The sequence below is a fragment of the Erpetoichthys calabaricus genome, chromosome 5 (genome assembly GCF_900747795.2).
Source record: "Erpetoichthys calabaricus chromosome 5, fErpCal1.3, whole genome shotgun sequence".
Lineage (NCBI taxonomy): Eukaryota > Metazoa > Chordata > Cladistia > Polypteriformes > Polypteridae > Erpetoichthys > Erpetoichthys calabaricus.
The window spans coordinates 31,489,325-31,513,517 of record NC_041398.2 but is presented as its reverse complement, the minus strand read 5'-3'; the positions used below and the strand labels follow the sequence as shown (position 1 = coordinate 31,513,517).

Sequence of the window (24,193 nt, the reverse complement as noted above, 5' to 3'; positions counted from 1 at the left end):
TATTATTCTGTTTTTTAAAAACCTTGATGTAATTCTAAAGGCCGGAGACCGCTGTTATGATCTGGAAGTCCCGACAGCACAGGTACCAAAAACAGTTTCAAGGTTGCCCACTGGTGGGGGTGTCAAAATACCCCAGCTAGAAACAAAAAGGGCTGAAATGAATCTTGATATAAAATAAAAGGTTTGTGTTCACAAAAGGCTCTGCAAGCCCCTATGCTCTGAAGAGCTGACGGAGATGCCTGAACGGCAAGGCGATACACAGTAAACAAAGTCCCAATGCAGAATTCAAAAATCGTGGTCGAAAACCGAGCAGAAGTTCAAAGACATCAATAAGCACGGTATCAAGAAGAGGTGTAGTCCAAAGCAGAGCTTCTTCTTCTTCTTTGTTCGGCTGCTCCTGTTCAGGGTTGCCACAGCGGATCGTCCAAAATTGTTGTCTGCATATTGATCTGGCAAAATTTTACACCGGATGCCCCTTCCTGACATAACCCTCCCCATTTATCCGGGCTTGGGACCGGCACAAAGAAACACACTGGTTTGTGCATCCCCTGTGGCTGGGTTTGTATTCCAAAGCAGAGCACAGGGTGGAAATTCCAGAAAACATAAAGCAAAGCCATAGCACATAAACTTCCCAAAAAACAATCTCCAATCCCAGCACATTCAGTGAACCGCCAGGAACTATTGGAGGCCCTCCCTTAAATAGGATGGAGGGCTGTTCCTGGCAGTGATTGGCAGGTGGCCCCACCCCTTGGGGAGCCACCCACAAAACACAAGGGACATAAACAAGGCCTCATTCACTTATAGACAAACACAAAGAAAAATGTACAATAATAAACATTTAAACAAATAAATAGTATAAAATAACACAAAACAAACAAGAAACACCATTTTGAACACCATGCTGGATGAAACATAACAACTCCCTCCTGCAAGAGAGAAAGGTCAGGTAAATAAATTGGGAGGCTAAACACATTGACTGCCGGACTATTTATTACCAGGATACTGCAGTGTTGGTCTATGTATATATGATAAATAACAAACTTGATCAAAATATGTAAAAAATATAAAGAAAGTATTAGAAAGCAATAATTATATTAATCAAAAATAACTGTCAAAAATGTAAAGAAACTGTTAATTTCTTTATTTTCATCAGTAACATGACAAGTCTCCATTTGATTTCTAGAAGCAAGGCACCATGCAGAGTGCAGGCTTAGAAGAACATGTGCTGCTAATATAACACATTTCTTGCACATTCGTTGCACACAACGCATCTGGTGGCTGGTGACTGTTTGTGCTCAGTGGACGGCACAATGTCCGTGTCGAGCTTTCTTTAGAGTTGGGAGGAGTTGGACGTCTTGCGATGAAGAATCGCCTTCAAGGCAGCTATCCACTTCAGTGCCAGAGCTTACAGATTCCACGTCATCCAACTGATTGTCACCTTCTCAATCACTGTCATTATCCTCACAATATTTTTCTTACAACAAATCTAATTGTTTCAAAACATCAGCAGCTTTATACTTTTTCATGACGACATAACTACAGATCTGTAATAGACTATATGGTGTATTTATAGCACTATTTTCCCCAAGCTGTTGCCACCAAAAAAGAAAAGTAAGCTGGCTATGTGTGTAGTGGCTGCATACGGAGGTATGAGTTCTCTCGTATATATCTCATCCTGACAGGCTCAAAAGATACAGCTTAACTCGGACCTTGAGTTCACAGTGTTGAATGATTTATTTAATTACTTGCATTGCCAATGGCAAAATAAATAATGACTGATTGATTGACATAAATCAGTCAACTACTCTTATCACATCCTGCACATTTTCCTACACTCTTATAGTGATAAAGTAATACTGACCATTTAGAGATTTTGCTGTATAGGTTTATAGTTAATTGATATTTAAAATCAAAGGAATGTATATCAAAACAGAGTGACCAATGAGTAAAGTGGGTAGGCACCGGCCTACACAGGCCCTACTTTAGCACCAAACCGAGTTTGCATTTTTCGTTTTTGTCGGACGCGTAAGGCTCATTTAATTGAAAATGCCAAAATTAGTGTATATCAGCTAAGATATCCCTGCATGCTCCTCTTCTTTTGCATATGTGCTTTGTTGTAAAAAGGGTAAGGAATTCATCCACAGAGTCGCTGACCTCAAGTTTGAGACTGTCAGGCCACCCCACCAAAATTACTCAAAAGAGAGATTTTATAAAATTGTCACACTGTCACTCCAAATGGAATGAAATCAAAGGTCTGTCGATGGTAAATGTGATGTGCTTGCAGGTACGACAGAAACCCGAAAATATCCAATCGACCACCTTAAAGACATTAAATTATTCCAAGATGAAAACTCCAATCTGTCCAAAGAAACTGCCATAATTTGCCAATAAACTTCCACCTCAGTTGAGAAAATTGCAACAGCTTGCGTGTCTCACCATTGACTTCTATCCCATTAGAACAATGGTTACAATTTAGGAGTTCCCAATCAGAAGGTTTTCCAAAACACATTATCGCTGTTTGTTTTCACTCATTAGTACAAAGCATATATTTCCTTTGTTTCAAAAAAGACTTTCCCTTCACAGTCTAAAAAACAGAAATCCTCATGAAAGCCTCCTTACAAAGTCCGATCTGCTCAAATTCAATCCTCGGCATAATGCCCAGAAACTGTGCAAAATTTTAATAGACCCTTTTCACACATTTATATTTATTTATTTTTTATTCTGGGAGGCATGGCCAAGGGGTAAGTGCTCTTCCAATTGTTCAAAACAATGGCGCACTCAGAAAAGAAGAGCTTCTGTAATGTTTCTGTGTGTTCAGAGTGTAAATTAAAAAACACCTTGTGTGAGTTTCTACAGCTATCATCCGATGAAACAAAGAGTAAAAAAAGGATTCCAACCATCAAAAGAGATGAAAAATCAAATTTTGTTATATGACGTGGCAGCCTGTAAGTTTGTAGCTGGCTGTGGTGGAGTGAGATTTTGTATATAAATAGAAACAGGTATTTTGTATGTCTTTATTTGTAAGTCAGACAAAGCAAATGTTATATTAGCGTTTCAGGAGAAATGTTTAATTTCATTGATAAGAACAGCAATGCTTTGATGTTAACCTAACCAACAGCCCCCAGTCTATAGGACCAACTCAGGATGTAGAATTTATTTCAGGGTTGGGGGAAGAGTCTAAAACCAGTTGGCAAGTGATTCTCTGCAGGGCACACAATCAACCAGCCCTCACTGGGAGGCCAAATCAACTAGCTGGCAAGCTTCACTCAACACAAGGTGTTAGGGGAAGGTGATGAAAGGCAGTGTGTGCCCCCATTGGTCTGAAGTATGGCTGTTTGGGATTGCTTTTGAATCAGACGCCATTCTGTACCACAACGTCCTAATGGTGTAAGGATTTGGGGAGAGGACCTATAAATTTGGTTGCTTTACCCATCCCTTTCCCTCTCTTACACCATGACCATGAAGAGAAGAACAGAAGCAGAAAGCAGAACTTGGCAATGGGGGGCATGTGGCCTGTCCTGAAAAAAGATGTCTAGAAATGATGACTTAACTAGAGATATTTACCGTAAATACTCGCGGATAAATTCTCTCGTGGATAAGTCGGGACTTGATTTTACCGCATAATTTCTGGTACTTTATAATGTTGGTCATATAAGTCGAATGCGGAAAACTCACGCCATTGGTACAAGGGATTATGATATGCTAACGCCTACCTGAGAGAGTAACCATGGACCACTCTGCGTTTTTTTTGTATGTGGGTGCGGCAATGCGCTGTATCAGCGTGTGCTCCTAACCTCCCTCTCTTTCTATTTCTAACTATTGTGCCTACGTGACCACACGGTAATAGCTGAATGATTCCGAAGCAACGTTTGCACTGATCTGTGTATTTTGTATCCCACACCCTTATACACCTTTATCATAAGAGCATCCCTTTTGTACGATGGAGCATTCGATCTGAAGAAAATATGAAGCTGGTTTTAAATTAAACGTCATTGAAGTAGGGAAAAAAATTGGTAACTGCGCTGCTGCAACAAAATTCGATACGTCTGAGAAATTGATGCGAGATTGGAGGAGACAAGAAGATGTAAAAAAAATAATAATTAAGTGTCGCATTTTTGAACAGGCGTATAAGTCGGGGTCTGATTTTTATGATCGATTTTTCGGGTTTCAAGACCCGATTTATACGTGAGTATATACGGTAAGTAACTGCAAGTCTGAAACTATACAGTTAGCATTGGTTGTATGGTTGTCAATATTCACATCTACTCTGCTTACTTATTACTATTATTTTATGAATATTATCCTGCTTGTCTTACTCTGTGTAATTGCCTGAGGTTCTAAATATAGAAAGGAAGGTGGGGAGAAGTGCTGAAGTATAATATCTTATAAATGGTAAGTGGTAAGTCTATGGGATTTTCGGCTTTCTGATAAAGACTGCCAGTGGCGGACCGTGCATTTCAACACCTAGGCCTTCAGTAGTGCTCTGTCTGAATCAACCCGCCCCTCAAAAACTAATTTATGGTTATAAAAACCATCTTAATATGCAGAAATACAGTATAAAGAGCCGTTGCATCGGAGATAGATAACTCCTGTAACCACAATAAATGCCTTTATTGAATAGATAAACCAGGGGTGAACAAGTTCCTTTCTACTGCAGCTACAGCCACGACACACATAAAAAACACCAATAATAACTCATAAACTTGCAATATTATTTAGGAAAATCGCAACATTTTACTTACCAAAAATGTGGATTATTTGTAAACAAAATCCATCCTCCTCTCTTTCCTCAAAAACAGTTCAATTAGTTCCATCACGAAGTCCCTTTCTATCGCCAGTCGAACCTGCCCTGTCGTATTTCTGGCATAAGTTTTAATTCGCTTTAGGGCTGAAAATGTCCGCTCGACAGAAGCAGTGGACACGGGAATGCTCACCTCCAAACATACCAATGTGTACAGCTGCCCCATGCTCTCATTCAGATTTTTCTGATGAAGGAAGTCAAGGAGATCAGTGGGAGATTTTCCTGCAAAATCATCCATGGCATACTTACACCATCCTATCCAATCAACGGGTCTGAATATGATGAAGTTGCCGTACGCCTGCTAGAGGGCCCTAGTGACACCAACTCAAAATCTGATTGGTTGAAGCAACAGTTTAATCGACATTTATTTTGTGTTAGAGGGCCTGTAGAATGGATTGTGAAGGCCTCCGGGCAGACTTCTTTGACTTTGACCCTGCCTGGCAACAAATGATGGCTGAAATGTGATTGGTTAAATGCTTTAATATGAACATACATGTCTGGAAGCAGCACAACCATTGGAAAGGCTATGAAAGGAAGCGGACAGACTATTTGGAATTATTTAATAAGTATTCATGGACAAAATATAATTAACATCAGTTTGTGATTCAGATATTTTTTAGGCCAGCAGAGAAGGCCTTACAGGCCCTGACGGCCCACCAGTCTTAGACTACACAATAAAGAGTACAAAAGGGGAAAGTAGGGTAATACAGGACTCTACCAAGTGAATACAGTGGCACTTCAAATCTGATGACTACATGACATTCAGAAAGTACTGAGACTGCTTCACTTTCTGCACATTTAATTGTGTTTTATATTTCACTTTTCACTGACGAAAAAGTATAGCTGTGTTTATCCAAAGTTACCAAAGTTGAACATCTCCAGCATGTAAATTGGATTCAGCAGAAGCCTGATGCGTCAAAATTATTCCACAGACAAAATATCTTCATTTTTAAAGTCTTTAATAAAATTTCAAGGTAAAACAGTCAGTCAGTCATTCTCCAACCCATTATATCCTAACACAGGGGTCTGCTGGAGCCAATCTCAGCCAACACAGGGCACAAGGCAGGAACAAATCCCAGGCAGGGCACCAGCCCACGGCAGGGCACACACACACACACTAGGGACAATTTAGAATCGCCAATGCACCCAACCTGCATGTCTTTGGACTGCGGGAGGAAACCCACGCAGACACTGGGAGAACATTCAAACTCCACGCAGGGAAGACCCGGGAAGCGAACCCAGGTCTCCTTACTGCGTGGCAGCAGCGCTACCACTGTGCCACCGTGCCACCCCAAGGTAAAACAGTTCACATGCAAAAAAAAAAATTGAAATAGCAAAAATTAGAAAAAATCTTGTTTAAGAGACGTTCTGTTCAAAGCTTATAAATCTTGTTTTATTTCTAATCGTTACAAAATCACTTCTGAACGTTTTTGTGAACCATTTAAAAATGAAGATATTTTGTCTGTGGAATCATTTTGACACGTCAGACTTTTGCTGAATCCCATTTATAAGCTAGAGATGTTGAACTTTGGTAATTTTGGATAAACGCTGTTACACTTTTTCATCAGTGATAATGTTTCACTTATCACTAATGGAGATTATGGGTGAAATAATCACTTGTGGAAGCTAGAGGGCGCTCTTGCCCTGTGAAACCCAACAGACAGATGCTCTGGACTCAAGTTTAAAAGCACCAAGCAGAATTTTACTTCTTTTCTTAAATAAAGTGCACAAAACACCACAATCGCCACAGTTCTCAATAATCAATAATCACAATACTCCAGTTCTCCTCCCAGCAGCTCTGTTACACTCCCTCCCAACTCCAGCTCTCTTACTGGGTCTCTCATAGTTCTTTATATAGTCCTTGACACAGAAATGCACTTGTCCTTCTGTCCATGTGATTCATTAGCACTTCTGGGTCAGATGGTAACTTGTATTTTTCTTCAGCCCGGAAGTACTTCTGTTCTTCAGTTCCCGTGATTAGAGAGGACCTCCGGGCTATATGGGAAATAAAAATCCCTGCGTCTCACTTGCAGCATCAAACGGCGGCACCCACAGCACCCAGCAGGGCTGTGAAGTCGAACTTCATCTCCCATGGTGCCCAGCGGGAATCCTCTAAGCTGCAGAGAAGTCTACATCTAGCATCCTGGATGTGTCGGCTGGGTTGAGCAACCCGGCCGTCCATCACACACTATATTTACACATATCACATGTTCCAAAGTTTTATGTGAAATTTAGAACCATTCATCCATCTACCTACATGGGGAACTGGCACCCACGATTTCAACACCAGTTAAAATGTTGCTATCAGCCATGTATAGAGTGCCAGCTCATCACAGGGCAGACTCACTCACACTGTGTGCCAATTCAGCATCGCCACTTAACCTAACCTCTGGGAAACTGTAGCACCTGGAGAAAAAGCCACAAAGACACCAGAAGAACATCCAAACTCCATATGCACAGTGAACAGGCCGGGATTTATATGCAGGACTCCGGAGCTGTAAGGCAGCAGAGATCCTAACTTGGACCTCTCAGAACTGCTGAAGACTCAAGCCTGGACAGCAGACAACATTCTGTTGAGTATTTTTCAGGATTTTTATGCAGAATTCACCTGCACTTTTAGGAGTTGAAGGAACTCCAATTATAGGGTGAGGCAATTAATTCAACATATGTTTTTTTCTTCTTGTGGTTATTTCATTTGCCTGTTGCATTATTGTAATAATGAAAACTTTTCATAATTCATTTAATTCAAGTGACTGGTAATGATAGTTGAACTGAGTCTTTTATTAAATGTTCAATTACATAACAAGACATAAAGCCGCCTATTCTCCAGCTGTCCATCGCCTCTGCTCTTGCCTTTATGATTCATGCCTGCACAGCTACTTTGTTTCAGCAGTATTACCCGAGTCATCATCTATAGAAGTTATCCGACATGCGAGACCTGCCGGGGAAATGACATTCAGCCTGGCAAATGTGTAATGCAAATCCGCCATGCTTATGCACAAAGGTCTCACAGCAGGGTCTGCAATGTGTCAACCAGGAGAGTGACCCACCATAAAAGGGACGCCATGCTTGTTTATCTCCCTTTTACAATCATTTAAAGACAAGAAATATGAAATGATACACTGTTCATAAAAGATCAAATATATAGTGCACATGCATCATTTAAAATTAACAAAGCAAAAGTGTGAAATAGAAGGAAACAGGAATTGTTCCCTCATGACGCTAGAGTACGGCTGACAAAACAGACAACTGGATGCGGCTCACACTGCTTAGAGGCAGAGCGGGGAAGAAAAACCCTATAAGACCACCTAAAGGTCAAAACACCTACAGGTCAGTAAAGGGAAGTATATGGACTCAGCCTGTAAGTAGGTGACATCTAGATGACCAGCTAGAAGCTGATGGCTCTTGTTCAGGTTGTTTGGTGACATGACTAGCTTGAGTGAGACTGTGTGGACCTGTTAATTAAGGCATGGCTTGGTCTTGCTCCTGGATGCTTCACAGGGGACCATGGGATACTGTAACCTGATGTCCCTGAGACTCTACAGATCCCTACTGATCCCTGGTGTAATTACAGCCTTGGTGAGATGTGCCACCAGGACTGGGTATAAGGCAACCTGAGTCTGCAAGTTGAGAAGTGAGTTGGGGTAAGAGCTTAGCCGGAGGAAGGAAGAGAGGCGAGAAAGAGACAAGTAGAGGAGAGAGAAGGGAGACCCCAGAGTGTCCTGCTACAGCAGAGAGAATTTTAATTTAGTGCTGGAGATGGAGCGATGTCAAATATACAAGTAAGGGTCATTATTAACTCTTTCAGGGCTGATGTCAACTTTTGTCAAAAGAAAGAGTTGACAATGGTAATCAAGTGTAAACTGTGACAAAACCAGCCATTATGTTTTTACTTGGAGTCTCGTTGCTAGAAGGAAAGTTAGCTTTGTTGGTTTTGACTGAGATTTCCTGCACTCCCATGAGTAGCAAGGCACAAACAAGAGCAAAAATGGCCCTGACCCCTGACAAGAGATCAAAGGGGATGCGTAAAGCAGAATATTTCCAGGGGACAATGTTTTGCCTATTCTCTCTGAACTGGACTATGACTTGTTGGACTCCAATTTTGATACAAGCGATTGAAGACAAATATGATGTTCCGGCTTCAGCTGATTGGTCCCCAGCTATTCGTTAAGCTTAACAGGTTCAAGTAGCTAATCATGCCTATGGTGCTGTTCGCCTGGGGGGACTGCCACTTAACAATGATAAGAGGTAGAAACCAGATTGCAATAAACTGGGACAGTGCCCCAGCCATGCAAAGACAGCCTGGCAGCAAGCCTGCCACACATTCTTGGCAAACTGGCAGCCACAGCATGCAACAACAGATGTGTCTTGTTGAATTCTGTGGAAAGCCATTGCTTTTCAGAAAACTATATTTTTTGTAAAAAAATTTCAGCCCTCAAAGAGTTAAAGAGACAAACCAATCTTTCTCTAAGTCAGAAACGGCAAGATTCAAAATCAAAAGATAAAAAAAAAAATGTCCAGAAGCTGCTAGAAGAAACTATAAGAAGTGTTGCACAGAAAAAGGTTAAGATCATAGACACCTAAATATGATCATTTACACACACACTGTGCGTTTTCTGGGAATTCTGGGAATTCTGGGAAATTACCTCAACAGCGGCCAATTCTAAAACCTCAAAATAGTGCCACCCATAAATATTCAAGATGGCATTGTGAAAACAGATTCCTCTGGCAATGATATAGAACAAAATAAATGTTAAAATCTAATTCCATGGATTCCAAAACCCCAATTAACTCCCAAGATGTCCAAAAAACCCACCAGAAAAGTCACAAAAAAGAAACAAAATGCACTGATCATAACACTGGGCATACAGTGTAGTAGGCAAGTGGGAAAGCCACCTCATCTTAGTTCAGAAATGGGCGCAGGATTTGTTGTCTTTCCTTTTGTTTCTTTTATACTTTTGTTTCCTCTGTATGTCCCTGTCATATCAGTACTGACTTGCAAGAGACAGTAATGTAAAAAAATGTAAAAATAACAGGAAGAGGCACAGTCAAGCAGTAAAGCTAAAGTCAGAACCAGGAGTCAAACTGATCTTTCATCAGAGCATTTAATACAATCAAAAATTCAGGGTGTGAAAAACAAACAGCAAAAAGATTTGCTACCTAGAAAGTAAATGAAATAAACTTTTTCAGTTGCGACCTTAGAGTAACCCATGAACCTATAATGCCCTGAATTTAAACCGGACACCGCATTCTAACACATCGTCCATAACTGTGGATAATTTCTCAAAATGTTTTGGTGCAAGTGCTTAGTTATGAACTCTAATTAATGAACATTACTTTGTTTGTCGATTTGACAAATGCAATTTTGATACTCTGGCATGAACCCCTCTTTGTATTTTGATGTTTTTCTTCTCCTTCTGACACTCAGTTCATCTCCCTTGGTGCAGCACAATTCAATAAATGAATCTGCAATTTGAAAATGATGCGGTAACCACAATGGATAGAAGCAGACGCAATACAACACGTTTGTGATGGCTTATGGGTAGTTTGAACAGGCACAGCTCAATGCTCTGCTCTTAGTCTAATTGAAGCCAAGGTCAAATGAACATGGATGCTCTGCGGCAGCACTGCATCATTCCTGAACAACAGGCCAATGTGAGATTTCTTTTGGCAGAGCCACTGAAACCCGCTGAAATTCACTGAAGAAGTGAGAGCAGAATGACTCAACGAAAAGTTCATGGACAGGTAGAAAGGTTTAACGTAGGAAGCACAAGTGTAACCAATGATGCTCCATTTGGTTGACCATCAACAGCGCGCACACAGGCCCACATAGACACGGCGAATGACTTCATCAGAGCGGACCGGTGAATTGCGTTGTCTGAAGTTGCTGCACATTTGGATATCAGTTATGGATATGCACAAGTTGTACTGCATAATGACTTGGGATACCATAACGTTTGCACAACATGGGTACCCAAACAGCTTACTGATCTACACAGGCCAACATTGTTTGGTGAATTTCAGTAGGTTTCAATCCCTACAGTGCATTGTTTAATAATAGTGCAATCCCGCCGCGGAGCGCCCGTAGTCATGTGACCTCAGCTTCAATTTGACTGACAGCAGAGCTCTGTACTGTGTGTGTTCACACTACCCATAAGCCATTGTGAATGTGTTGTACTGTGCCTTCTTCTAACCATTGCAGTAGGGTGCACACCTATAAATACCTGGGAGTGCAGCTGGATGATAAACTAGACTGGACTGCCAATACTGATGCTCTGTGTAAGAAAGGACAGAGCCGGCTATACTTCCTTAGAAGGCTGGCATCTTTCAACATCTGCAATAAGATGCTGCAGATGTTCTATCAGACGGTTGTGTCAAGCGCCATCTTCTACGCAGTGCTGTGCTGGGGAGGCAGCATTAAGAAGAAAGACGCCTTACGCCTGGACAAACTGGTGAGGAAGGCAGGCTCTATTGTAGGCATGGAGCTGGACAGTTTAACATCTGTGGCAGAGCGATGGGCGCTGAGCAGGTTCCTGTCAATCATGGAGAATCCACTGCATCCACTGAACAGGATCATCTCCAGACAGAGGAGCAGCTTCAGCGACAGACTGCTGTCAATGTTGTGCTCCACTGACAGACTGAGGAGATCGTTCCTCCACCACACTATGCGACTCTTCAGTTCCACCGGGGGAGTAAACGTTAACATTATACAAAGTTATTGTCTGTCTGTTATACCTACATTGTTATCACACTTTAATTTAATATTGTTTTTTTATCAATATGCTGCTGCTGGAGTATGTGAATTTCCCCTTGGGATTAATGAAGTATCTATCTATCTATCTATCTATCTATCTATCTATCTATCTATCTATCTATCTATCTATCTATCTATCTATCTATCTATCTATCTATCTATCTATCTATCTATCTATCTATCTATCTATCTATCTATCTATCTATCTATCTAACCATGTAAATTTCAAATTGCTTTTTTAATTTACGCTTGTATATTGCCTATGTATTTAGAAAAAAAAACTTGAAGATATCAGAGCGCTCAAAGAGGTCTATTTGTATAAGAAGGGGCCTTGCTTTTATGATTGCATTTTTATTTCCCCCAGGTATTCTGGTTATTAATATTAACACATGAAGTTTGGCATAGCTATCGAAAGCTAACGATATAAATACTGGAGAGTGAAACAGCCAAGTTTCAGTTCTTACATTGAAATTGTTGTGCAGGTGATTTGTGAAAATTACAAACCACAAAACTCATTAAAATGATTTTTGTATTGGTTGGAAAATAAGGAAAATTATTCCCTGACGCCTTGTTCATACTTTCATATCTACTGGCGTTCTTTTCTGCAGCTACGTAATTCAGGTAATTTGGCCTATTTATGCTTATCGTTCACATAATTGCAGAGGAGTGCAGTGGGTTATTTAAAAAAATGACACGCTGCATATTTTATACATGAGACATACCAAAATGCACCGTTGTGCACTTCACTGGGTTTTCTCCACAGGAAGCCCAACTCCACGGAAAGTCTCTTGCCCCTTCACGCCGGGCCAGCCATTACCTAACAACTGCCCTTTCTGGTTGTATGATTCCTGCAGATGGAGCAGGCCTGCCATCGAGTTCATGCGCTGTGGAGTTTTTTGCTTCTCCACCAAGACTGTACCAGTTGAACAAACACAACACACAACCGATGGCTCAATAAAATGAGTACGCATGGCAGGAAATGAGCCTGGTGATTTTTTTTCCGCACTAGAGATCTTCATTTAAATACTAAATGACTAGGAAACACATGCAGAATTAAAGCATTTACTTCCAGAGAGGACTAAACGCCTTTTTTGTTGTCTCAATAGGACAAAACTGAAATGGAAGAGAAATGCTTCTTTGCCCCGTGAGTGTTTCTGTGAAGCAAAGCATTCATTCTCCAGATTTTGAAATATTAATTGTTGCTGAGCATATGGAAAAAGATGACCCGCTGTGGCAACACTTAATGGGAGCAGCCAAAAGAAGAAGAAGAAGAACTGTTGCAGAGCAATTTTAAAATAATGTTATTTGTGGAATATTATTGAATAAAAGTATTATATTTACGAAAGTGCTGGGTATCAAATGTTGCTTGAATATGTATTGTACTCATTAAAGAACTTGTGGCTTACTGGGGAAACATTTTTAAGATATTGCAATAACCACAGAAGTTTGTGTGAATGAAAAGTCACCTATATTTATTAATTATTTTATTACTTTCTTAAAGAATAAAATAGGATGGTAATAAAGATGAATTTTCTGTGTGCTTATTCTTCGTATACTTGATCCACCAGTTAAGTGTGTTACATTAGTACTTACAACACTGCTCAATTAATGGCATCTGTTGGAGTTTGCTAGCAAAATATTTTTAGTGCTTCAACCCCTTAGTTCCAAAGATGGCGTAGTCAGAAGGATAAGGTTCACTCTGGGGTTAAATGTACATAAAGGGGCTTTGACAAAACAGATACAATTTCTGGCAGAAATTATAGCACACCAAAAGACTGTAAGTAAAGCTTCTGTTCAAGCTCTTCCAGCTTTAGCTTTTAATATTCATCCTGCCCAAACTTAACCAATAAGGACTTTCCTGCTTCCTTTAAGTGGAAAACAGATAAAGATCATTGACCAGTCAGAGAAGTAAGAAAACCTTCTTTAAATAGTAATGCTTTGTAAGCTTGCCATAAGATTGATAAAAATATGATAAAAGGAGTTACAAGCCAGGCAGCTTTAGCCCATTGCTTTAAGAGCTGACCTAATGATATATTAAAGATGACATGACCCCAGTTTTTGAGACATGGAAGCTTACAGTAAAAGGTTAGGCTCAGGAAATAAGTGAATAATATCAGTGTTTCCAGCCTCTGTTACAGTAAGACATTTTTCTAAACTCTGCTGTAATACATAGAAGCTCTACTCAATCTACGCTCAACGCATTTCTATTTCTTGCATTGTTGACAGGCCCTGAAGCAACATAATAGGTGGTTGGCACTCCTTAGAGACGCACAGTCTTCCAGCATGAGAAAGGAGGTCAGCCCAGCAGTGATGAGATGGTTTCTCATGCTTTAAGCCAAGGGGGGCTCAATTAGACTACTGCTAGATTATATAGTGTAGGCAGGCATGATGACCTGATTATTTAGGAAATGGGCTTCAAGCCACAAGATGGTCAGTTCACACACTGCATCTAAATCACTCTTTGACCCCAACCAGTCGCTTACTGTCATAAGAAAAAGTTTGGTAACCCCTCTCAGCCTGCATAATAATTGACTCTTCTTTCAACAAAAAAGATAACAGTGGTATGTCTTTCATTTCCTAGGAACATCCAAGTTCTGGGGTGTTGTCCGAACAAAGATTTTTAGTGAAGCAGTATTTAGTTGTATGAAATCAAATCAAATGTGAAAAACCAGCTGTGCAAAAATGTGGGTCCCCTTGTAATTTTGCTGATTTGAATGCATGTTAACTGCTCAATGCTGATTACTTGCAACACCAAATTGGTTGGATTAGCTCGTTAAGCCTTGAACTTCATAGACAGGTGTGTCCAATCATGAAGGTATTTAAGGAGGTCAATTGCAAGTTGTGCTTCCCTTTGACTCTCCTCTGAAGAGTGACAGCATGGAATCCTCAAAGCAACTCTCAAAAGATCTGAAAACAAAGATTGTTCAGTATCATGGTTTAGGGGAAGGCTACTAAAAGCTATCTCAGAGGTTTAAACTGTCAGTTTCAACTGTAAGGAATGGAATCAGGAAATGGAAGGCCACAGGCACAGTTGCTGTTAAACCCAGCAGGTCTGGCAGGCCAAGAAAAATACAGGAGCGGCATACGCACAGGATTGTGAGAATGGTTACAGACAACCCACAGATCACGACTGCAAGGGTTCCGACCCTTCACCGCGACGGCATACATAGACGCTCACATCCTGACACGGAGCCAATTTATCAACTCCAAGGAGCCGAACAGGCCATCTTTAGCGACAGAAAATGTGGGTGGGCATGAAGTGAACATAAAAACTTTCACGAAGGAACTGAATAAAGATAATCTGTTACCATGGCGCTAACTTCTCGCCGTCGATGCTAACAAGGCAAAGGTATATGCACCGAAAGAAAGAAAGAAACATGAAAGAAAGAAAGAAGTTCCGTCTCGTCCATCACTCATAACGTGTAATTATTTACTTCAGAAACAAGAAGACAGATGTGAGCCCATCACGAAATGCTCGATGCTGAATACAACGCGCCTGCGCGATCCTCACCTCGCACTCTACTGTCACAGCGCAAGCACTCAGCGCGGTCCAGCAAACAACGTGACGGAATAAAAGCTTAAAAAAAACGTTCCCTGATCGATTCTCAGTGTTCTGATATAATAATCTGTTAGCGTCGTGTGTTACTGGGTGGCTAAACGCCACTTCTTCACACTTTCAAATGTCTTGATTCAAATCCTAAAAAACAATCACCTAGCACCTTAATTTTTATTTCACAAATCCATTACAATCTGTTCGTGATTATGAGCCCGTTACAGATATAAATAAATAAAAAGTTCTTTCTGGACCCTTCAGGTGGATGGGTCTTTTAGGGAAAAAAATTCTGTAAAACTTCTTTAGCACCTTTATTTTTAAGACTGTATCTATTTATCTAGTGCCTTGTGCCGTTACTTTGATTCTCATTCCTTTCCTCTTGGCTACTTCAAAATACACCGGTTTCTCAGTGACCGACCTGAACTCAGCCACGTAATGACATCTTCTTTAATTACTGTAACCAGTTCCTCCGAATTAGCTAGATAATCACACACCACACAGACACACACATACAAAACCCACGTCCCCTTTTCAACTTGCACAATTTATCTTAAAAATATACCATATATATAAAATAGTGTATAATTAGTCTTGGTGTTCTTCTAGCGTGCATTTTAAATGAATTCCTAGAGTAGTGCTATTCAAGTTGTTGCAGCGGCATCATTTTCCTGGGCAAAGTATTTTCCAAGACAACTAAAATCGGAATTTTAGCGCTATCTATCTATCTATCTATCTATCTATCTATCTATCTATCTATCTATCTATCTATCTATCTATCTATCTATCTATCTATCTATCTATCTACAGTGGTGTGAAAAACTATTTGCCCCCTTCCTGATTTCTTATTCTTTTGCATGTTTGTCACACAAAATGTTTCTGATCATCAAACACATTTAACCATTAGTCAAATATAACACAAGTAAACACAAAATGCAGTTTTTAAATGATGGTTTTTATTATTTAGGGAGAAAAAAAATCCAAACCTACATGGCCCTGTGTGAAAAAGTAATTGCCCCCTTGTTAAAAAATAACCTAACTGTGGTGTATCACACCTGAGTTCAATTTCCGTAGCCACCCCCAGGCCTGATTACTGCCACACCTGTTTCAATCAAGAAATCACTTAAATAGGAGCTGCCTGACACAGAGAAGTAGACCAAAAGCACCTCAAAAGCTAGACATCATGCCAAGATCCAAAGAAATTCAGGAACAAATGAGAACAGAAGTAATTGAGATCTATCAGTCTGGTAAAGGTTATAAAGCCATTTCTAAAGCTTTGGGACTCCAGCGAACCACAGTGAGAGCCATTATCCACAAATGGCAAAAACATGGAACAGTGGTGAACCTTCCCAGGAGTGGCCGGCCGACCAAAATTACCCCAAGAGCGCAGAGACGACTCATCCGAGAGGTCACAAAAGACCCCAGGACAACGTCTAAAGAACTGCAGGCCTCACTTGCCTCAATTAAGGTCAGTGTTCACGACTCCACCATAAGAAAGAGACTGGGCAAAAACGGCCTGCATGGCAGATTTCCAAGACGCAAACCACTGTTAAGCAAAAAGAACATTAGGGCTCGTCTCAATTTTGCTAAGAAACATCTCAATGATTGCCAAGACTTTTCGGAAAATACCTTGTGGACTGATGAGACAAAAGTTGAACTTTTTGGAAGGCAAATGTCCCGTTACATCTGGCGTAAAAGGAACACAGCATTTCAGAAAAAGAACATCATACCAACAGTAAAATATGGTGGTGGTAGTGTGATGGTCTGGGGTTGTTTTGCTGCTTCAGGACCTGGAAGGCTTGCTGTGATAGATGGAACCATGAATTCTACTGTCTACCAAAAAATCCTGAAGGAGAATGTCCGGCCATCTGTTCGTCAACTCAAGCTGAAGCGATCTTGGGTGCTGCAACAGGACAATGACCCAAAACACACCAGCAAATCCACCTCTGAATGGCTGAAGAAAAACAAAATGAAGACTTTGGAGTGGCCTAGTCAAAGTCCTGACCTGAATCCAATTGAGATGCTATGGCATGACCTTAAAAAGGCGGTTCATGCTAGAAAACCCTCAAATAAAGCTGAATTACAACAATTTTGCAAAGATGAGTGGGCCAAAATTCCTCCAGAGCGCTGTAAAAGACTCATTGCAAGTTATCGCAAACACTTGATTGCAGTTATTGCTGCTAAGGGTGGCCCAACCAGTTATTAGGTTCAGGGGGCAATTACTTTTTCACACAGGGCCATGTAGGTTTGGATTTTTTTTTTCTCCCTAAATAATAAAAACCACCATTTACAAACTGCATTTTGTGTTTACTTGTGTTATATTTGACTAATGGTTAAATGTGTTTGATGATCAGAAACATTTTGTGTGACAAACATGCAAAAGAATAAGAAATCAGGAAGGGGGCAAATAGATAGATAGATAGATACAGTGGTGTGAAAAACTATCTATCTATCTATCTATCTATCTATCTATCTATCTATCTATCTATCTATCTATCTATCTATCTATCTATCTATCTATCTATCTATCTATCTATCTATCTATCTATCTATCTATCTATCTATCTATAAGGTGCTGCATCCATTTTTGTAACTGCTTTGATATTGGCCGTTGAGATCCAGATTTTTAATTGTCCATAAAAGCTGACACTATTCGCCACACCGTCTTATATTTATCTATCCCTTCATCTTCCAGTTAACGCGCACGATTTTGATTAGCAGGTAGCTGGAGTTTGCAAACCGGAAAAACTGGCGGAGAGGGGAAATCAGCCCTGCACAGGGTGCCAGTCCATCGTAGGGTGCACTGCATGTACACACCCACGGGATGCCAGTTTACAGCTGCAGTGCCAGTTCGCTTAACATCTTGGGGCTGTGGTAGGAAAATCGGAGTATGCATTGAAAAGTGAATTCACACACGGGGAGAACAATAAATCTCTAATCGACAGACTGGGGATCCGCAAGGCAGCGATAGTTATGATTGTGCTGTGCTGACATCTTTATCATCATCTCCCAGTGTTTGCATGGATTCCATTTAGCGAGTTCAGTTTGTTCCCCTTCCGAGGATATGATTGGCAAGTGTTGGGATACAGAGCTTAAAATAGCAGCCTGACATCCCAATTATACTGAATGTGGGATGTGGGTGGAGTTGTCGGTGTTTGAGGGGTGGGGTTTTGAATATAGATGAAAATTAGGAAGGTTTGTTTTGTGTTGTGTTGGCTTGTGGTGGGGCTCTCTCTTGGTGTTGGTCTCTGTTAACTTGAAACAAGCACCTAATAAGTATTTTAATAAAGTTAACTTTGGAGCCTTCAAGACTTGTGTGTCGCTCCCTGTTGTAAATTAGGACAAGAGAACTCAGGGACAGGGTTTTACCCCACAGCACGTCGCTCTGGCCCTGGAGCTTCACACCACTGGACACGAGGAAGAAGAAGCTCCCCTGCGTCACCCCGACCACGGTCCAGAGACAGGCAGGAAAGGTAACACAAGTCAACACTTATAGTCCGTTCTTGAATGAGGGTCAAGTGTTCAGCAGTGTCTCGTACAGGGATAGTTCTTGTCTTCCAAAGAACCAAAGCTAATGCGAACAGAATTAATAAAATACGGGATAGAAAACGTGCAGATTTTTGTTTGTTTTGTTTTAGGTAAAAATGTTGCTTCTGCCTTGCTGATTGTCACTTTTTACTCGTGATGTTTCCTTCATCGGAAAATGCGCTTCTGATGGGTGACGCAGATTGGGCATGTTTTCCTCAGTGCGTTGGCCCCTTCTGTAGGGTGTCCTGGAGCTTCTTGTTTCTTTCGGTCCATTCTGCACGGCTGGATTGGCTAACGAGATAAACTGACCAGGCGCCTACTCGAGTGTCCTAAAGGTGAAGAGGCGTCCAGTCCAGGTATTTTAGCAGCTCTGCAGCTGTACTGGATATCACAAGGTCAGAAAACGTGAGTCTGGATGCGCTTCAGCAACATCGGTTCTTACATTGCAGATTTCCACAGAGTGATTCCAGTCTCCGTCCGATAAATCAGACAGCTCACCCCAAAAACAGACTCCGCACTGTCAGCTCTGATTTTTTTTTTTCACATAATTTCTCTTTCTTTATTCAGCCACCTTTGGTAAAAACCGATTAGATTAGATTGGAACAGCTCGTTACCTGGTGAAAAATTCGTTAACTTCTAATTTTCTTCCTATTACCCACTTTGCACACAGGGATCAAGACAATAAATTAAAATGCATTTTGTACATTTCGGCGGTATCACTACGTCGGATCTCATTTGTGCTGTCGGTGTGATGTGTGTGGAATTACACCGCCTGCTCTGTCGCCCTGATGCCAGCCTCTGCGCTGTCGTTAGCTGGAGGTCGTTAATGCAGCACATTCAGCGGACTTCTCTTCAATGGGAACAGAAGTTTCTGCGGACAGCCGAGGAATTCATTTAATATGCGCGGCCAGAAGGACTCGAAGACTAATTATACGTTATTTTTAAATACGGAATTTTTTAAGATAAATTGTGCACGTTAAAAACGGGACGTGGACTCTCTCTGTGTGTAGTGTGTGCTTATCTAGTAGGTCTGAAGAGCATTTCTGGTTCCTAAAAGACCCATTCACCTGGGGGGTCCAGAAAGAACCTTTGATTATTTAGACCTGTACCGGACTCCGCACAGTAAATAATCATGAACAGATTGTAACGGATTTGTGAAATACCAATGGCTATAGGTAGCCTAACATAAAGATTTCTGTAATTTTTATCGGTAAAACTCACAAAATGCCATTAAAGAACCCGGATTTCATTGAAAAACACTATGTATGTATGTATGTATGTATGTATGTATGTATGTATGTATGTATGTATGTTTAATTGATTGATTGACTGATTGATAGGCAGGCTGGGTGGCATAGTGCTTAGGGACTTCAAATCCTGAGGTTGTGGGTTCAGATCCGGCTGCTGATACTTTGTGATCTTGAGCAAGTCACCTGACCGGCCTGCGCTCCAATTGGAAAACCAAAAAGTAATGTAACCAATTGTATGACAAATGATGTATATCACCTTGGATAAAGGCGTCAGCCAAATGTGAATAGTGAAAGGCACTATATAATTATAGAAATATATTGAAAGGTACTTTACAGTGATTGATAGATATTCAAAAACCATATCAAAACAAAAATCGTAACTCCAAAAATCAAGTAACTCCAGCCGCTACAAATACTTTAGCCGGACGGGTAAAAATAATTTTTGATGAGAAACTCAAGAAACCTCGAGCTGTAGAGTCAGTTGTACTTTTTTATTTTGTGTTACACGACGAATTTTCTCTGGAGTTAAACCGAACAGTTTCTGAGATGGAATAAATGTAAACTGCAATCACCAATTATTATCTATGAGTTGCCAAAAGCGCTTTATCCTCTAAATCAGTGGTGTCGAACTCCGGTCCTGAAGGGCCGCAGTGGCTGTAGGTTTTCATTCTAACTATCTTCTTAATTCGTGACCCGTTTTTGCTGCTAATTAAATTCTTTTGCCTTCATTTTAATTCATTTGGCTCAGACCCTTTGGTTGTTTCTTTCTCCCTAATTAACAGCCAAATGATATCCATCCATTAATCAACCCGCTATATCCCAACTACAGGGTCACGGGGAGCCAATCAATAGTGAGACAAAAAACAAGCCACCACATGACCAGCTCACCTGTGCCCATCACACAATATCTGAAAATAAAGAAAGGTGAAGATCTCAGTAAGGTTGATCTCTCAGGTCACCATAACATTTTGACAGTACTCTTAGAAAAAACAAAAAAATCAACAGTTTTGAAAATGTCTGTTGTAGCAGAATGAGAGCAGCAACAAGTCATGGAATTAAAAAAACGGGCTTAATTAACAGCAAGAATCGGCTTCTCATTAAGAAAGTGGTTGGAGTGAAATTGGTTAGAGACTGAAGCCCCGATTTAGTGATCATCTGTTTTCCTTGTTTCATGTTTCATTTCTGTTTGGCTGTCATTTAAAAAAGAAAAGAATCAATTCAGAGCAATGAATCCTTAAAAACAGGGCTATTAAGATGAAGGGAAAAGAAACTAATTAGCAGTGAAAACTGGTCACTGATCAGGAAAAGGGTTAGAATGAAAACCTGTAGCCACAGCGGCCCTCTAGGCCCGGAGTTCGACACCCCTGGTTCCACGATTTAGACCAGAAGGGAACACAAAGCGAGTGGTAACCCTGGAGAAGACGCCAGTCCGTTTGCGGGACACACTTAGACATTCGCTGGCACGAGACTAAGGCAAGGTAGCCAACAACTAAACAGCGTATATTTAGAAGAGTACCAGAGTAGACGACAAAAAAAAAAACACCCAGGGAGAACACGCATGACGGTATATAGAAGACATCATCTTGGAAAAGCAGCATCAGTCTTCGGTCAGCTGGCCGCCAATGGCAGTTAATGAGCGCGGATGATTTTGTTGTGCAGCTGCCATTGCGGTGCCCGTGAATGGACGTGTAAATACAGTAGCCAGAGAGAGGACAGGTAGCGGATGGAGGATCAGAATCCTGCTTGAGAAAGAATTCAGTCATTTCTGGCCTCCATCCATAACACATTTTCCATCCCGTGCACACTTGCCAGCGGAACGCCCGCGGGTGTCATGACGTGATAAGCTGGCGCTCCAGTGTGGGCGGAGACCAAAATTTGGGGCGCGAGTCGAGTTCAGCTCCTTTGTTTCTAGATCAGAATACATCGCTTTACAGAGTTATCGACACCCATGTTCAGTTATCAACAAACCGCTGCGGAAAACTCGCTTTGGATTTACATGATAATGAAAAACAGCGTCTCCTTATTTGTTATACGATCTAATCGTTCATTTCAAAACAGACACGAAAACGCTTACAGGGTTTCTGTTGCAAAATTTTATAAAGTCACCTCTGTTTGGGTTTTAGCCAGTGCAAAGGGAATCTAACCCAATCATCCCAAAAGCATCGCGTATAGTGAGCCTCGAAGATAGCCGCTCTTCCATCACACTACTGTAGACAAACATCACATTTAATAACAAAACACTGCCTCTTAATAAAAAAAATAATCTTTCTATAAAATTGTTATATCTGAAAAAATGAATAGCATACTGTATCCATCCATCTTCCAACCCGCTGAATCCGAACACAGGGTCACGGGGGTCTGGTGGAGCCAATCCCATCCAACACAGGGCACAAGGCAGGGAACCAATCCCGGGCAGGGTGCCAACCCACCGCAGGACACACACACACACCAAGCACACACTAGGGCCAATTTAGAATCACCAATCCACTTAACCTGCATGTCTTTGGACTGTGGGAGGAAACCGGAGCGCCCGGAGGAAACCCACGCAGACACGGGGAGAACATGCAAACTCCACGCAGGGTGGACCCGGGAAGCGAACCCAGGTCTCCTAACTGCGAGGCAGCAGCGCTACCATTGCGCCACCGTGCCGCCAGCATACTGTATATACTTTGAAAATATCTAGGGATTCTTCGGAATAATAATGATAATAATAATAACAATAATAATAATAGTGATGATGATGATGATGATGCTTATGGAGTTGCATGGTGGCGCAATACTTAACGTTGAGTCTTCAGTTTCAGTGAACCGGGCACACATTCCGGAGAATACATTGCCTGCGTGCAGTCTGCACATTCTCCCCGTACTAGATCAGGTTATAGATTTGATACATTTTAATAATCACAAGGGGAAATTCGGAATATCTTGGTGGATTTGTCATCGGTCACTCAGTTTTCTCTTCCACATTGCAGAGACGTCCGCCAAACTATAGGTTAACTGGCGTGGTTTGGTCGTATGCAGGAATGTCTTGCATTGGACTTCTTACCCCGACGGAATTCCTTGCGGTACTGGGTGGGAACTCCACGTCCTCAAAACTGGATTAAGCGGTTTTATTAAATTAGTAGATGAAAAAACATTGTACCTTCTAGCTGTATGAAGAGTAAGCACTACACTAAGAGAACACCTGAAAGGGTGGAACTGCCAGAACATCTGGGCAGTTAGGAACAGGTGTCGAAGGAGTGATGTCACTGGGCACAGCAGCTGGGCTCTTAATAGAAGCAGCTGTGGCCAAGCGAATCGTGCGACATGGCGCTCGAGCGTTAACTCCGTTATCCGCGGTGCACTGAGCGTGTCAAGTCCCCGCCAGCCGGCAGACGCCAGGGACCGTATCATTAATGGTAGCCCTGGACTCTCAATGACAGGGAACAGACACACAAGACCCATTTGTGTATTGGGGAAGGTAAGGACGCCACATCCGCTTATATTTTATTCTCACCAAAGTCAACGAACACGCGTGTCACACACTGTCCCGTACTCCTCCCACTTCTATTGGAGGGCACAGATGAAGCAGTCAGATTGCAATAACATGCAGACCAGCATTGGATTAAATCGGTCGTTTAGGCGGTAGTTCGTCGGAAGGTCTTTAACAAGTCGAACGAGCAAAGAAATGTCGCTTCTTACCTACTCCGTTGGTGGCTCCGGTGCAGACGGAATTGAGCCACACGTGGAACTCGTCGGTCTCCAGTCTGCGAAGCAACGCCTCTGTTAAGTGCCGTGGTTGAGCTTTATCAAAGAAGGATCGGCGAGCGCCCACTAGGTGGCGCATGAGCCAAAGGCAATGCAAAAAGAGAGCGCGCGCGCGCGCGCGAGAGAGAGAGAGAGAGAGAGAGAAAGAGAGAGAGGCCGAAAATGTAGCTAAGACATAAAAAAAAATCCTCTGATGGTGTTCGGTACTTTTAGGTGTCAACTGAAATGCACACGACCATTTCATTGTGTGAACTAGTCATTTAATCAATGCAAATAATTCATATTAAGTGTAAAATCAAACGTTAATAATCTAAAACACGCCTTTGCTAATGCAATGGGAGGAAACCGGAGCGCCTGGAGGAAACCCACGTAGTAACGGGGAGATCATGCAAACTCCACGCAGGGAGGACCCGGGAAGCGAACCCAGGTCCGCAGATCTCCCAACTGCGAGGCAGCAGCGCTACCCACTGCACCACCCTCTTGTGGGAACACGCACTACACTGCTATCCAAATGCCTAGGAAGTTTACAGCATGCGTGTAATGCCGTTGTTATGGTTAACTTT

General features: G+C 41.6%; 1 protein-coding gene across 1 annotated transcript in view; it reads right to left on the bottom strand.

The window, feature by feature from the left end:
• Positions 1 to 23,646, bottom strand: part of LOC114644679 (octopamine receptor-like) — a 93,410-nt gene extending 69,764 nt beyond the window's left edge. The window contains exon 1 of the mRNA XM_051927583.1: positions 23,565 to 23,646. The gene's annotated coding sequence lies outside the window, so the exon portion shown is untranslated. The remainder of the gene's footprint in view (positions 1 to 23,564) is intronic.
• Between the last annotated feature and the right edge of the window lie 547 nt (positions 23,647 to 24,193).